Below are 17,060 nucleotides of genomic sequence, written 5' to 3'. Positions count from 1 at the left end.
CGGATCTGCGACGTGTGTTGCAGAGATTTCAGGCTGATAGGCCTGAGTCTTGTCCACCTGACAGACTGTTTGTCCCGGATAAGTGGACCAGCAGAGTCATTTCCGAGGTTCATTCCTCGGTGTTGGCAGGTCACCCGGGAATTTTTGGCACCAGAGATCTGGTGGCCAGGTCCTTTTGGTGGCCTTCCTTGTCAAGGGATGTGCGGTCATTTGTGCAGTCCTGTGGGACTTGTGCTCGAGCTAAGCCTTGCTGTTCTCATGCCAGCGGTTTGCTCTTGCCCTTGCCTGTCCCGAAGAGACCTTGGACACATATCTCCATGGATTTCATTTCTGATCTTCCGCTATCTCAGGGCATGTCCGTTATCTGGGTGATATGTGATCGCTTCTCCAAGATGGTCCATTTGGTTCCTTTGCCTAAGCTGCCTTCCTCTTCCGATCTGGTTCCTGTGTTTTTCCAGAACGTGGTTCGTTTGCACGGCATCCCTGAGAATATTGTGTCAGACAGAGGATCCCAGTTCGTTTCCAGGTTCTGGCGATCCTTTTGTAGTAGGATGGGCATTGATTTGTCGTTTTCGTCTGCTTTCCATCCTCAGACTAATGGACAGACGGAGCGAACCAATCAGACTTTGGAGGCTTATTTGAGGTGTTTTGTCTCTGCTGATCAGGACGATTGGGTGACATTCTTGCCGTTGGCTGAGTTTGCCCTTAATAATCGGGCTAGTTCCGCCACCTTGGTTTCGCCTTTTTTCTGCAACTCTGGTTTCCATCCTCGCTTTTCTTCGGGTCATGTGGAGCCTTCTGACTGTCCTGGGGTGGATTCTGTGGTGGATAGGTTGCAGCAGATCTGGAATCATGTGGTGGACAACTTGAAGTTGTCACAGGAGAAGGCTCAGCGCTTTGCCAACCGCCGCCGCGGTGTGGGTCCCCGACTACGCGTTGGGGATTTGGTGTGGCTTTCTTCCCGCTTTGTTCCTATGAAGGTCTCCTCTCCCAAATTTAAACCTCGTTTTATTGGGCCTTACAAGATATTGGAAATCCTTAATCCTGTATCTTTTCGTCTGGATCTTCCTGTGTCGTTTGCTATTCACTATGTATTTCATAGGTCCTTGTTGCGGCGGTACATTGTGCCTGTAGTTCCTTCTGCTGAGCCTCCTGCTCCGGTGTTGGTTGAGGGCGAGTTGGAGTACGTGGTGGAGAAGATCTTGGATTCTCGCCTCTCCAGGCGGAGGCTTCAGTACCTGGTCAAGTGGAAGGGCTATGGTCAGGAGGATAATTCCTGGGTGGTCGCCTCTGATGTTCATGCGGCCGATTTAGTTCGTGCCTTTCATGCCGCTCATCCTGATCGCCCTGGTGGTCGTGGTGAGGGTTCGGTGACCCCTCACTAAGGGGGGGGTACTGTTGTGAATTTGCTTTTTGCTCCCTCTAGTGGTTACTAGTTTTTTGACTCTGGTTTTTCTGTCATTCCTTTTATCCGCACCTGGGTCGTTAGTTAGGGGTGTTGCTATATAAGCTCCCTGGACCTTCAGTTTAATGCCTGGCAACGTAGTTATCAGAGCTAGTCTGCTGTGCTCTTGTCTACTGATCCTGGTTCCAGTTATATCAGCTAAGTCTGCCTTTAGCTTTTTGCTATTTGTTTTGGTTTTGTATTTTTGTCCAGCTTGTTCCAAATCTATATCCTGACCTTTGCTGGAAGCTCTAGGGGGCTGGTGTTCTCCCCCCGGACCGTTAGACGGTTCGGGGGTTCTTGAATTTCCAGTGTGGATTTTGATAGGGTTTTTGTTGACCATATAAGTTACCTTTCTTTATTCTGCTATCAGTAAGCGGGCCTCTCTGTGCTAAACCTGGTTCATTTCTGTGTTTGTCATTTCCTCTTACCTCACCGTCATTATTTGTGGGGGGCTTCTATCCAGCTTTGGGGTCCCCTTCTCTGGAGGCAAGAAAGGTCTTTGTTTTCCTCTACTAGGGGTAGCTAGATTCTCCGGCTGGCGCGTGTCATCTAGAATACGTAGGAATGATCCCCGGCTACTTCTAGTGTTGGCGTTAGGAGTAGATATATGGTCAACCCAGTTACCACTGCCCTATGAGCTGGATTTTTGTATTCTGCAGACTTCCACGTTCCTCTGAGACCCTCGCCATTGGGGTCATAACACAGTCCCTTCCACTGTTTCATCATTTGTATTCCCCTTGCGTCAGCATTTGTATTCCCCCCGCTTCATCACTTGCAGTCCCCCTCCTCCCACTATATTATTTGCAGTCCCCCTCCTCCCCACTTCATCATTTCAAATCTGACACTCTGACCAAACCCTGAAGAAAATCTGATCTAGTAGCTAGGTCTTTTTTTCGCATATGAGAAAAAAATGTCTGCCCAAATGAGGCCCCATTATGTCTACTAGTCACTTTTAGTGACTCATCCAACAAAGAGTTGCAGCTTCAATGGAAATAACTTATTTTGAACGGGTTGTAACATAATATGCAGTGTACAAAAAGTGCATTATGTTTTTGCCAAAAATTTCTGGTATAAACAGTAGCGTAGCTACTGGTGGGGCAGAGGGGGTCATCGCCCCGGGCCCGATGCACAGAGGGGCCCTACACAGAGCTATGCTACTGTAACTGTATTGGCATGCACAGCGCGCCGATACAGTTACATTCTCCGGCAGAGCAGGGAGAATCGATCTCCCTGCTCTGCTGCCTGGCTGCTATGGGGCCCCTGAGCAGGCAGGGGGGCCGGTGCCAGCAGTGGGCCCCCCACCTGTCATCACATGGTCAGCTATATCGGCATCTAGCCGATGCAGCTGATGGCATTGATGAGGGAATGAGGGCTTCACTCCTTCTCCCATCATCCCCCTGTCAGCGTCTGACGTCACCGATGCCAACACTGACAGGGGGCGCGATGACATCACTGCCTGGCACCCGCGGTCTGGATGTCAGCGGGAGCAGCACAGGAACCATGAAGAAGAGAGGTGAGTATTTATTATTTTTCTTTATGGGGGCTGCCTTATACTACAGAGTATGCCTGTGGGGGGTGCTGCCTTATACTACAGAGTCTGCCTGTGGGAGGGTGTGTTGCCTTATACTACAGAGTCTGCCTGTGGTGGGGGGCTGCCTTATACTACAGGGTCTGCCTGTGGGGGGGTGCTGCCTTATACTACAGAGTCTGCCTGTAGGGGGGTGCTGCCTTTAAACATCCCAAGGAGCACTGTGCAAGCAATCATATTGAAATGGAAGGAGTATCATACCACTGCAAATCTACCAAGACCCGGCCGTCACTCTAAACTTTCATCTCTAACAAGGAGAAGACTGATCAGAGATGCAGCCAAGAGGATCATGATCACTCTGGATGAACTGCAGAGATCTACAACTGAGGTGGGACAGTCTATCCATAGGGCAACAATCAGTCGTGCACTGCACAAATCTGGTCTTTATGGAAGAGTGGCAAGAAGAAAGCCATTTCTCAAAGATATCCATGAAAAGTGTCGTTTAAAGTTTGCAACAAGCCACCTGGGAGACACACCAAACATGTGAAAGAAGGTGCTCTGGTCAGAAGAAACAAAAATCAAACTTTTTGGCAACAATGCCAAATGATATGTTTGGCATAAAGGCAACACAGCTCATCACCCTGAACACATCATCCCCACTGACAAACATGGTGGTGGCAGCATCATGGTTTGGGCCTGCTTTTCTTCAGCAGGGACAGGGAAGATGGTTAAAATTGATGGGAAGATGGATGGAGCCAAATACAGGACCATTCTTGAAGAAAACCTGCAGGTTGGCTACATCCAAAGTTAACCTGTGCAAGCGTTGAGCAAGTTCTTGGACGCTGCTCATATTGAAGGAATCCAAGAGACGATTTTTAATTTTTTTTTTATATGTGTCGCTGAACAAACTGTTACAGAACTGCAACACAGGACTAGGGTAGAAGGGGGAAAACTGACCCTGCACTATGACTAGGCTGATACCCTATGATGGAGTGGGCGACCCATTCCTTGCGAATAGACCCACCAACGATCCTAGGTTAATCTCAAGCGAAGACCTATAGATAAGGGGAAGGGGTTCCCTAAAAGATCTAAGGACTGGGTACAGAAACGGGTCACCTCCTAATAGAAAACACAGAGAAGGCTGCAGATACCAACTGAAAACAGAAACTAATAGCAGAACCAGATGTCCCAGTACTGCACAAATTATACACACAGAAAACAAAGCAAAGCACCAAGCCAGAACTAAAGCGGATTAACACTGTTGTCCAGCAAGGACTGGGAGGCAAGTGCTGGTTAATAAAGAGTGATACAATCACCTGACCCAAGACAAACCCAGCACCAGAGGGAAAAGACCAGCAGCCAGAACACCACAAGAAAATGGTGGATAGTCACAAACTAACAGTACCTCCCCTTTAACGAGGATCCCCCGGATCCTCTAGGCTGGGCCTTATTCGGAAATTTCATGTGAAAAGCCTTAATTAACCTTGAGGCTGAGACGTCCACAGCTATCACCCACTGTACTCGGGACCGAAACCATTCCAGGACACAACATACTGTAACCCTCCTCTGTGCCACCTGGAATCAAGACTGCATAAAATCTCAAACTCGCAGTCCTCATCAATTGGTGGAGCGGACGGCATAGCCACCTTATCTGGCGTGTCAACTTTCTTCAGCAAAGATACATGAAAAAGTGAATTAATTTTCCAGGACGAAGGAATGTCTAATCTCACCACTGCAGAGTTGACAATCTCAGCCACTTTGTAGGATCCTACAAACTTAGGCCCCAACTTTTTAGAAGGGATCTCCAAACGCAGATTCCTAGGAGCACAACCAAATCATGTCCCAAATGACAAACCTCGCCTCCCTTCTTCTCTTGTCAAAATATTTCTTAGACTTCCTATTAGCCTGTTTCAGATTATGACAAACACTGGTCCAAACCTTTTCCAAATTTCCAGAAAAACTCTCCTCCTCAGGCACCACTGCTCCTATCCTAGAAAAAGGGCTGAAAGATGGATGCTTCCCAGTACAACAAAAGAAATGAGAACACCGAAGAAGACGTATGATTATTGAGGGCAAACTCAGCTAATGGTAGATGTTCTGACCACATCTCCTGATTGTCCGCTACAAAACATCTCAAAAACTGCTCAATGTCCTGGTGCTTCCTCTCGGTCTGTCCATTGGACTCTGGATGATAACCCAACTAAAATGACAAATGAACCTTAAGTCTGTCACAAAAAGCACGCCAAAAGCGAGCCACAAACTGTGGTCCCCTATCGGAGACAATGTCCTTGGGAACACCATGCAGTCTGACAATCTCTTTCACAAATGCCCTGTCAAGTGTGTTAGCGCAGGGTAATTTATTGAACGGACCAGATGACACATCTTACTAAACCGGTCCACAACAACCCAAATGACAGAAAAACCCTCAGAGACCGGCAGGTCGGTGATAAAATCCATTGCAAGATGCGTCCATGGAGAACCAGGAACCTCCAACAGGCAAAGCAACCCTGCCGCCGGACCACGAGAAGCCTTAGACCGCACGCACACGGTACACTGATGCACCCACTTGACAATTTCTCTTAGCCATCCCAGCCACCAGAAACTCTGACCAATCGACTTTCTTGTTTTGGCAATGGATGACCTGCCAAATGAGACTCATGACATTCCATAAACAAAGCTCTCCTCAGAGCTTTAGGCCCAAATAATTTCCCATACTGAGTGTTAGTTGATGCCGCATCCTGGGCTTTAAGAATGCTATTTTCCAACTCAGAACCTAATGCTGCCACCACCACCCCTCTCTGCAGAATAGATTCCTCCTTTTCAGTATTAACCGCTGGGGAGAAACTACGAGACAAAGCATCAGCTTTAACATTCTTTGTCCCAGGGATATATGTCACAGAGAAATGGAACTGGGCAAAAAACAAAGCCCACCTAGCTTGACGGGCATTCAAACGTTTAGCAGCACCCAGGTAATTCAGATTCTTATGATCAGTAAAGACTTGTATAGGATGTCTGGCACCATCCAAAAAATGTCGCCAATGCTCAAACGCAAGCTTAATAGACAGCAATTCTCGGTTCCCAACATCGTAGTTCCCAACATCGTAGTTGAGCTCCGCCTCTGAAAATTTCTTAGAAAAGAACACACAGGAATGCACACCAACCTCTCCTTCCTGTGACAGAACAGCCCCCACTCCTACTGATGAGGCATCCACCTCTACCAGAAAGAGCTTAGTCTCATCTGTCTGGATCAAAACAGGAGCAGAGCTACACCTCTCCTTGAGATGCTCAAAAGCCTTGACAGCCTCAGGGGACCATTGGACAGTATTGGAACCCTTTTTTTTGCGATAACAGAAAAATTCTTTATGAATTTTCTATAATAATTAGCAAACCCCAAGAATCTCTGCATCGACTTCAAGCATTCAGGTCTAGGCCACTCCATTACCGCCTGAACCTTCACCGGGTCCATCTCAAAGCCATCACTGGATATAAAGTACCCCAAAAAACTAATATTCTGTACCGCAAACTCACATTTCTCCAGTTTAGCAAACAGTGTGTTTTCTCTCAGAATCTGCAGAGCCTCGCGGACTCTCTGCCAATGCGACTCCAGATCGGGCGAGTAGATCAAAATATCATGCAAATAAAATAACACTAATATAACAAAATAACACTCCTTCCGATCAATGGCCCCAGAATGTCATTAATGACATTTTGAAAGAGCGCCGGAGCATTTGTAAGGCCAAAAGGCATTACTAGACACTAAAATGACCTTCCGGGGTATTAAAGGCTGTCTTCCATTCATCGCCTTCTTTTACCCACAGCAAATTATATGCCCCACGGAGATCGATCTTAGAGAACCATTTGGCTCCTACTAATTGGTTAAACAAATCTGGAATTAGCGGCAAGGGGTAAGGATTGCGAAATCAAGACATAGTCTAAGACCCCCACCTTTTTTTTTTTACAAAAAAGAATCCCACCGCTACAGGGGATTTAGAGGGTCTTATATGACCTGCAGCAAGCCTAGTCTGCAGGTATTCCTTTAAAACCTCCCTCTCGGGAATCGTCAGATTAAATAAACGACTCTTAGGGAGAGTAGCACCTGGGACGAACTCAATATCGCAATCGTAATCTCTATGAGGTAGTAGAGCTTGTGACTCCACCTCTGAAAATACTTTCCAGAATTCCTGAATGGCTTCAGGTAGCTCACTTTTCACCACAGCAGCAATGTGTACATAACAACATTTCCCATAACAATCCTGACCCCAGGATCTTATCGTACTTGATGACCAGTCCAGTACAGGATTGTGCATCTTTAACCAGGGTAACCCCAGAACAACTGGAAAAGGCAATTTATCAAGTACAAACAAATCTAAAGATTCCTGGTGTTCCATAATCACAGTGAGTGGAAACCCGGTGACCTTTCGAGAAATGCACCCATGCTCTAGAGGACTGTTGTCAATCGCCACTACAGGAAAAGTGCATGTTAAAGGTACAGAATCAATCTTATACTTGTCTAGAAATTGTCGATCAATCAAATTAAGTGCATAACCACAGTCGACCATCACTTGAAAATCAATCGAATGACCACGACAGGTAGAACTACCAGAAAAAGAAACTCCTGCAGACCGTAAAAATGCAATGCGAATGGGAGGGATACTCTGGTTGACCTTTTTTTTCTTTCCTTATGCGAACCTTGCATTGCTTAATAAAATGGTCAGCCTTACCACAATACAAGCATAGCCCCAGTGAGAACCTCCTCTCCCTCTCCTGAGAACGAGAGGACATCGCCCCAAGTTGCATCGGTTCCCTGCTGTCAATGGGGCTATCCTGAGAGACTGGGTCCAGCATTCATTCTGCCTGTCTCTCAATCTTCTATCCACATGGATAGCTAGCTGCATACCAGTTTCCAAAGTATCAGGTGCAGGATATGCAATGAGCAAATCTTTAACTCTTTCACTCAAACCGGCTAAAAACTGACTCTAAGGGTATGTGTCCACGTTCAGGATTGCATAAGGATTTGGTCAGGATTTTACGTCAGTATTTGTAAGCCAAAACCAGGAGTGGGTGATAAATGCAGAATTGGTGCATGTGTTTCTATTATACTTTTCCTCTAATTGTTCCACTCCTGGTTTTGGCTTACAAATACTGATGGAAAATCCTGACCAAATCCTGATGCAATCCTGAACGTGGACACATACCCTTAAGCACCGGGTCATTCCACCTGACATCTGCAGACCACCGTCCGAACTGGGTGCAATACCTCTCAGCATTAACAGAACCCTGTTTAAGCCGTCTGAGCTCTTCCTCAGCTGATGTGACCTGATCAGGATCATCATATAACAGCCCCATAGCAGTAAAAAATGCTTCTACTGATGTCAAGGAAGGATCATCAGGATGTAATGAAAATGCCCAGATTTGGGGTTCTCTTCGCAGTAAAGACATAATAATCCCCACGCGCTGTAATTCACTCCCTGAGGATCCAAGTCTAAGCCGAAAATATAGTAAACATGCATTTTTAAACGTAACAATTATTGCCGTTTACCAGAAAAAAATTCAGGTAATCCTACCTTTGGTTCATCAGAGCATGCTCCAGGGTAATTACTCACGTGCTGTTGCAGGTTGGCTACTTCCAAAGTTAACCAATGCAAGCGTTGAGCAAGTTCTTGGACGCTGCTCATATTGAAGGAATCCGAGAGACGATTTAAAAAAAATGTTTTATATGTGTCGCTGAACAAACTGTTACGGAACTGCAACACAGGACTAGGGTAGAAGGGGGAAAACTGACCTTGCACTATGACTAGGCTGATACCCTATGATGGAGTGGGCGACCCATTCCTTTCGAATAGACCCACCGACGATCCTAGGTTAATCTCAAAATGATAGTGACTTATAGATATGCTGAAGGGGTTCCCTAAAAGATCTAAGGACCGGGTAAAAAAACGGGTCACCTCCTAATAGAAAACACAGAGAAGGCTGCAGATACCAACTGAAAACAGAAACCAAGACTAGCAGAACCAGATATCCCACTACTGCACAAATTATACACACAGAAAACAAAGCAAAGCACCAAGCCAGAACTAAAGCTGATTAACACTGTTGTCCAGCAAGGACTGGGAGGCCGGTGCTGGTTAATAAAGAGTGATACAATCACCTGACCCAAGACAAACCCAGCACCAGAGGGAAAAGACCAGCAGCCAGAACACCACAAGAAAATGGCAGATAGTCACAAACTAAACAGATTCTAACAGTTGGAGCCTGCAAAAGACCTGAGACTGGGACAGAGATTTGTCTTCCAACAAGACAGTGATCCCAAACATAAAGCAAAATCTACAATAGAATGGTTCACAAATAAACGTATCCAGGTTTTAGAATGGCCAAGTCAAAGTTCAGAACTCAATCCAATCGAGAATCAAAAGAGCTGAAAATTGCTGTTCACAAACGATCTCCATCAAACCTCACTGAGCTCGAGCTGTTTGCCAAGGAAGAATGGGCAAGAATTTCAGTCTCTCGATGTACAAAACTGATAGAGACATACCCCAAGTGACTTGCAGCTGTAATCACAGCAAAAGGTGGAGCAACAAAGTATTAAGTTAAAGGGGCAGAATAATATTGCACGCCCCACTTTTCAGTTTTTCAATTTCCACAAAAATTTAAAATAAGCAATACATTTCATTCAACTTTACAATTGTGTTCCACTTGTTGATTCTTAACCAAAAATTTACATTTGGTATCTTTATGTTTGAAGCATGATATGTGGGAAAAGGTTGAAAAGTTCAAGGGGGCCGAATACTTTCGTAAGGCACTGTACTACAGAGTCTGCCTGTGGGGGGAGCTGCCTTATACTACAGAGTTTGCCTGTGGGGGGTGTTGCCTTATACTACAGAGTCTGCCTGTGGGGGGTTCTGTCTTATACTACAGGGTCTGCCTATGGGGTGCTGTCTTATACTACAGAGTCTGCCTATGGGGTGCTATCTTATACTGCAGGGTCTGCCTATGGGGTGCTGCCTTATACTACAGAGCCTGCCTATGGGGTGTTGCCTTATTCTAGAGGGTCTGCCTATGGGCTGCTGTCATATACTACAGAGTCTGCCTATGGAGGGCTGCCTTATACTACAGGTTCTGCCTATGGGGTGCTGCCTTATACTAAAGAGTTTGCCTATGGGGGCTGCCTTATGCTATAGAGTCTGCCTATGAGGTGCTGCATTATAATACAGAGTTTGCCTATGGGGTGTTGCCTTACACTACAGAGTCTGCCTGTGGGGTGCTGCCTTATACTGCAGAGTCTGCCTATGGGGTGCTGTCTTATACTACAGAGTCTGCCTATGGGGTGCTACCTTATACTACAGGGTCTGCCTATGGCATGCTGCCTTATACTACAGAGTCTGCCTATGGGGGTGCTGCATTATGCTACAGAGTTTGCCTATGGGGTGCTGCCCTACCCTACAGAGTCTGCCTATGGGGTGCTGCCTTACACTATAGAGTCCTTGGCCCGTTGAAGCACTTTGTGCGTGAAACGGCCGTCATCCACTTTCTTCACCCCGCACCCCTCGGAAAATCTGCTGTTCCCATGGACTGAATTTATTTAACCTTTTATGGTGTAATAAAGACTACGAGATCTATGCAAAAGGGTGAGTGCCGCATTTCTCCTTCAAACACTATAGAGTCTGTCTATGGGGTGCTGCCTTATACTACAGAGTCTGCCTATGGGGTGCTGTCTTATACTACAGGGTCTGCCTATGGGGTGCTGTCTTATACTACAGAGTCTGTCTATGGGGTGCTGCCTTATATTACAGGGTCTGCCTATGGGGTGCTGCCTTATACTACAGGGTCTGCCTATGGGGTGCTGTCTTATACTACAGAGTCTGCCTATGGGGGCTGCCTTTTGCTATAGAGTCTGCCTATGGGGGTGCTGCATTATACTACAGAGTTTGCCTATGGGGTGCTGCCTTACACTATAGAGTCTGCCTATGGGGTGCTGTCATACTACAGGGTCTTCGTATGGGGTGCTGTCTTATACTACAGAGTCTGCCTATGGGGTGCTGTCTTATACTGCAGGGTCTGCCTATTGGGTGCTGCCTTATACTATAGAGTCTGCCTATGGGGGGCTGCCTTATACTACAGAGTCTGCCTATGGGGGTGCTGCATTATACTACAGTTTGCATATGGAGTGCTGCCTTACACTACAAAGTCTGCCTATGGGGTGCTGTCTTATTCTACAGGGTCTGCCTATGGGGTGCTGTCTTATACTACAGAGTTTGCCTATGGGGTGCTGCCTTACACTACAGAGTATGCCTATGGGGTGCTGTCTTATACTACAGGGTCTGCCTATGGTGTGCTGCCTTATACTACAGAGTCTGCCAATGGGGTGCTGTCCTATACTACAGGGTCTGCCTATGGGGTGCTGCCTTATACTACAGAGTCACTTATGGGGGTGCTGTATTATATTACAGAGTTTGCCTATGGGGTGCTGCCTTATACTACAGAGTCTGCCAATGGGGTGCTGTCCTATACTACAGGGTCTGCCTATGGGGTGCTGCCTTATACTACATAGTCTGCATATGGGGGCTGCCTTATGCTATAGAGAAGCCTATAGGGGTGCTGCATTATACTGCAGAGTTTGCCTATGGGGTGTTGTCTTATACTACAGAGTCTGCCTGTGGGTGCTGTCTTATACTACAGGGTCTGCCTATGGGTTGCTGTCTTATACTACAGAGTCTGTCTATGGGGTGCTGCCTTATATTACAGGGTCTGCCTATAGGGTGCTGTCTTGTACTACAGAGTTTACATATGGGGTGCTGCCTTACACTACAGAGTCTGCCTATGGGTTTCTGCCTTATACTACAGGGTCTGCCTATGGGGTGCTGCCTTATACTATAGAGTCTGCCTATGGGAGCTGCCTTACACTACAGAGTCTGCCTATGGGGGCTGCCTTATGCTGTAGAGTCTGCCTATGTGGGTGCATTATACAATATAGAGTAGGCCTATGGGGAGTGCATTATACTATATGGAGTCCTGTGGGGGTGCAATATGCTATTTTGAGGACTATCTGGTGCATTATACTATATGGAGGCTATCTAGGGGGCCATCATACAGTGTGGAAATTACAGTGAAGGGGTCATCTTACAGTTTTGGGGCCATTAAACAGTTTGGCGGCTACTAAGGGGCCAGTATACTGTGTGGGTGGTACTATACAGTGAGGGGGCATTATACTGTGTATAAAAGCATCATACTGTGTATAGGGGAGCTGAAAGATGGGGAGACTCGGGACATTATTAAATGTTAAGTAGGCACTTATTGTTATATACTGGAACTCAGGTTACTGTGACTATCAAGGGGGCACACAGGGCAAAATTTCTTTCTAGGGGACAAAATGTGGGCACTATTTTCTAGGGCACTTGCACCTGGCATTACTGTATTATAGAGGGTTGCTTTAGAATTTAGACGGCACAGAGAACCACACAGCAGGTGCAGTAATAGGGACACATATGGCAGCAGCGGCTCAGTATTGGGGTATCAGGGGCAGTAATAGGGACACATACGGCAGCAGCGGCTCTGTATTGGGGTATCAGCAGGATGAGGAGTTTGTGCAGGTTGGGAATAGATGGTGATGGCTGAAAATATGAGGTGTGAAACGTGTCTTAGTTGTATTCTCAGCAGCCTAGTCATGGCTGGAAGAAGTTGTCGTGTCGGTCTGGGCCAGATGGAAAAGACGTGAAAAGTGAAGACTCCATCAGAAAGAACGTCAGCGGTAAGTCACCATCTATAACTGTGCTGTGATCTCTTATATGTTCTGTAGGATTGTTTTCTACCACTGAGATTATTTTCAGTAACATTGCTGTCATCTGCTGAGTTCCTCCTCCACTATTAGGGTGCGTCACCCAGTTGTAATCAAGGTTACCTGGTTAGGGGCCCACTCAGAAGCTTCACCCCCCCGAACCAAAACCCTAGCGCCACCTCTGGGTACAAAGTAAGTCAACTAATAAGTAATAGAAACATATGCACCACTTCTGCGCTTTTCACCCACTCCTGGTTTTAGTTTACAAATACTGACCAAGTACTGAGCATGTGAATGTGGCCTTGATCACATGTCTGCAATTTTGAGTTGACAGATCACATTGAGCTCTATGACCCTGCTTCATCAAAATCGATTATGCCGGAATTTGCCTCTCATCTTACTTAATTCATTGACTGGAGTACGATTTCTGCATAATGAACTTCACAAATCATCATGAATTAAATGGGTTTTGATGTCATTCCCCGTTGTGCTCTGATCATTTTGGCGGACCTGGGAAAAATTAGTGTGAAAATGTAAAAAAATTGCAAAATGTTTAAACTTTGATGAATCAGAGTCATAGACCATAGTTTTATCCAACAAATTCAATTAATAATTTCAGTCAAGTAAGTGAGAACAGGACCGGAGTGGCACTGGAAACCAGAGATGACGGCGATTGGTAAGAATATTAATGCAATTACTCTACATTCCTATATATTTACACAGGTTTATGGCAAATAGTTTAATGACATAGTAAGTATAAATTTAGACTAAACATTCATAAAGACTGAGTATTTAAATCTGCCCCACTGACTTACCACCATACAAAGAATCCATATGAAAATTCTGAAAATCACCATTACTTGCCATTAGTTATGTAGGTTTTGATTGGTTAGTTGCATAGGATATTGCATATTGATCAATGCTAGTTTGGCTGTGAAATATATTAATTTATAATAGTATTTTTAAATAATATATATGTTTATCAGCTCTTCTTTTCTTTAGCTTCTAATGTGCTGCCCGACTTTACAATAATATATTAATGACATGAAATTTGTCTTTCGGCAGCAGTTAGTCATTATGCATTCTTATCAGATTGCAAAGGTGAGTGGCACAGTGGATAAATCTTCAGACACAGCACATTACATAAGATATGGTTACTAGAGTTGGTGCAAATGGATTCAGAAGATCCAGTCTGACACATCAGTGATCTTTGGCCGCTGTATAGGAGCTCCTTTTATCTCCTGGCATTAATGGCTCATCTTTTGATTAGCTGGCTAATCAAAAGATAAGCCATGGATGCCGTCAGGTGACAGTTCTCAGAACCCCCGTCCAGTGGCCATTAGACTGGGTCCTGCAAATTGATTGGCACCAACTCTAACAGTTACTGGAAAAGAATGCTCTTCTACATTTATTAAATTATATACTAAGATTAATATTACATGCAAAGTGGAACTGTAGTTATAAGGCATCACTGTGGCTTAGTGGCTGTTTCTTTACAATGATGACATAATGAGTTCAAATCCTATGAAAGACAACATCTGCACAGAGTTTGTACATTTCCCCTTGTTTTTAGTGGTTTCCTCCCAATGACATACTGATAGAATATGTTTATACAGTGATGAGCAAAAGTGTAACAATGTTTTGAACTTTTGACTTTCAGGCTCCATGTCTCATCATTCACTACTGCTTTGATTGTGAGACTACCATCATTTTATAGACAATCATCTTTGCTATCTCATACATAAATTTGACTTGCAACTATTTAGCATATGATTAGTTATGCAGATTCTTGTCATGTCACTGCATTGTTACTGTTTTTGCTCCTGTGGTGGAAAAATATTTTTTATTTTTTATATAGAAAGGTCATTGATTCGAATCGAGGAAAAGATAAATAGTATCATTCAGCTCATCTATAGCTGTCTCTTGGCAAAGAAAATTGCCAAACTGCATCATGTGAGTGTCATGACAGTTGGAAGAATATGGAATGAAATCCGTCCATCCATTCAGAATCGAAAAGGTGGACATCCAGGCAAAATATCAGAGTCAACTCATGCCAAGGTCTATCTGCCGTAACAAACACGGGAGTGAAGGTGGCTCATATGCTTCATAACAGTGAGATCACTGACGTCGATGCAAGTACCGTGCAACGCACATTATACTGATCTGGAATGGTGGCCTGAAAAAAGGTGAAGTAGCCTCAACTTCAATATTGTTATAAGAAGCATCGGTTCAAGTTTGCAAACAAGTGCCAAAAAGTGGACATTTAAAAATTTGAAACGGGTGATCTGGAACGATGACATGAAAGTCAATAGACTAGGCTGTGTTAGGTGCAAATGGGTCTGAAAGAAACAAGGGAAAAAGGGGCTAACGGATTGCGAAATTGAAGGAAACGTCAAGTTTGGTGGAGGAAGCCTGATGACATGGGGTTGTTTCACAGCTAAAGACATTGGATTCTTTAAAATGATCGATGGTGGTCTCAATGCTGAGCTATATGTTCGTATCCTACAAGATGAGTTACTTCGTATGCTCAAGTACTATGGGTATGAAAAGGACGACATAGTGTTCCAACAGGACAACAACACTAGACATACGTCGAGATTGGTAAAGAAATGGTTCAATCACAATGAAGTAGAGGTGCTGGAGTGGTTCCCACAGTCCCCAGACCTCAGCCCAATCAAATACTTGTGGGTGTGGGTAGAATTAAAGAAAAAACTGTATACATACCTAAGTGAGTTGACCACTATGCCCCAACTTTGGGAACGTGTAGAAGGGACCTGAGATCAAATTTCGGAGTACACATGTTTGAATCTGATTAACAGCATGCGAAGAAAGGATTCAGGCAAATTTAAAAGCCAAAGGTGAGTTTACAAAATGATAACAAAATAATAAAAATTTAAATTTAGATCTTTAGAAGCAAAACAGCATCAGTGCAGTGACATGACAAGAATCTGCATAACTAATCATATGCTAAATAGTTGCAAGTCAAATTTAAGTGTGAGAAAGCCAAAATGATCGTCCATAAAATTATGGTAGTCTCATAATCAAAGCAGAAGTGGATGGTGAGATATGGAGCATGAAAGTCAAAAGTTCAAAACATTGCTACCCTTTTGCTCTTCACTGTATGTTGGTGTAGAATATTTAGAATATGTTGGTGCTATGTAAGCAAACATAGTACATAGTTAGGCTAAAACTTCTAACAAATCTTAGGAGGTGTAGATTTTACATATTGTTCTCCCATGGTGTATTGTCCTTTATTCACATCATGTACTGCAAACCGGCACCTTCCATAGGCAAGGAAAAAAGCTTACAATACTGTCAGGCACTGGAGAGCATAAGATGGGAAGTACTGGAAGTACTACAGAGAGTTCAGGATAAAGAGCTTTTGCTAAACCTAGTAGAATCAAAGGATTTCTGGGCATACACGAGAATATGGGTATATGTCACTATGGAATACTGGGCACAGTGTATAGGAAAGACGTAGCTGAGCTGGAACGGTTTCAGATGTGGATGACGAAGTACAATAGTTGAGAGAATAGTTGGATTAATGTACCAAGACAGATGAGTAAAATTAAAGGAGTTTTCCTGGTTTTAACTATTTCCCATAAAATAAACACAGTGATGACACTGTTTACATACAAGGCTCTTGGGGTCTTCACGAGGCTATGGCCATGTGGAGCCTTCGTCTTTAGCTTAGAGTTGGTTATGTGATCTGTTAAGTGACCTTCTCCCCTGATAGTGCTGGCATTACTAGGTTCACATACTTATGAACATTTTGAAGTCCCAAACTGGTATAATTAAGCCCCACCCTGGGACATCCAGGGAATGCTTCCAATTGCCACTTTTGTATGCGAAAAATCCTGCTACTTTTCAGCCCTGCTTCACAATTGTCCTGACACAATGAGAGCTGTTGGTATTTCTGGATAGTAGTATTTCAGTGGTTGTCCACTTCTCGGACAACCCCTTCTCAATTGCTATGTTCCCCGTGTAAAATACTAATAGCTTATACTCACCTCTGATGACGGTGATGTTCCAGTTGACTTTTATTTTTCTCTTTATATTTACTTGTTTTCAAGCTTAAAGTGAGCCTGTCAGGCTATTCATACTGCTCAAACTGTGGGCAGCATCAATCGCAACCTGGCTACATGATTGCAGCCAGGTACTGTATATTATTCTCTGAAATGCTCTGTTTTTTCCATGAAGAGCTTCTCAGCGCTGCAGCAATGGATTGACTGTTTTTTCCTAAGGACACTTGAGGGAGAGACCAGTCAATCACCTGGAGCGCAGCTTACAGATGTTGGCCAGGGCCAGTGCAA

The 17,060-nt window shown here is 44.6% G+C and overlaps 1 protein-coding gene across 1 annotated transcript in view; it reads left to right on the top strand.

Annotated features, from left to right (window-relative positions):
* TRPC3 (transient receptor potential cation channel subfamily C member 3) overlaps positions 1-17,060 on the top strand; it is a 448,690-nt gene that overhangs the window by 196,293 nt on the left and 235,337 nt on the right. The window lies entirely within an intron of this gene.

This window comes from Ranitomeya variabilis, chromosome 1, assembly GCF_051348905.1.
Source record: "Ranitomeya variabilis isolate aRanVar5 chromosome 1, aRanVar5.hap1, whole genome shotgun sequence".
In the NCBI taxonomy this organism is placed as follows: domain Eukaryota; kingdom Metazoa; phylum Chordata; class Amphibia; order Anura; family Dendrobatidae; genus Ranitomeya; species Ranitomeya variabilis.
This window is presented reverse-complemented; position numbering and strand designations above follow the sequence as displayed.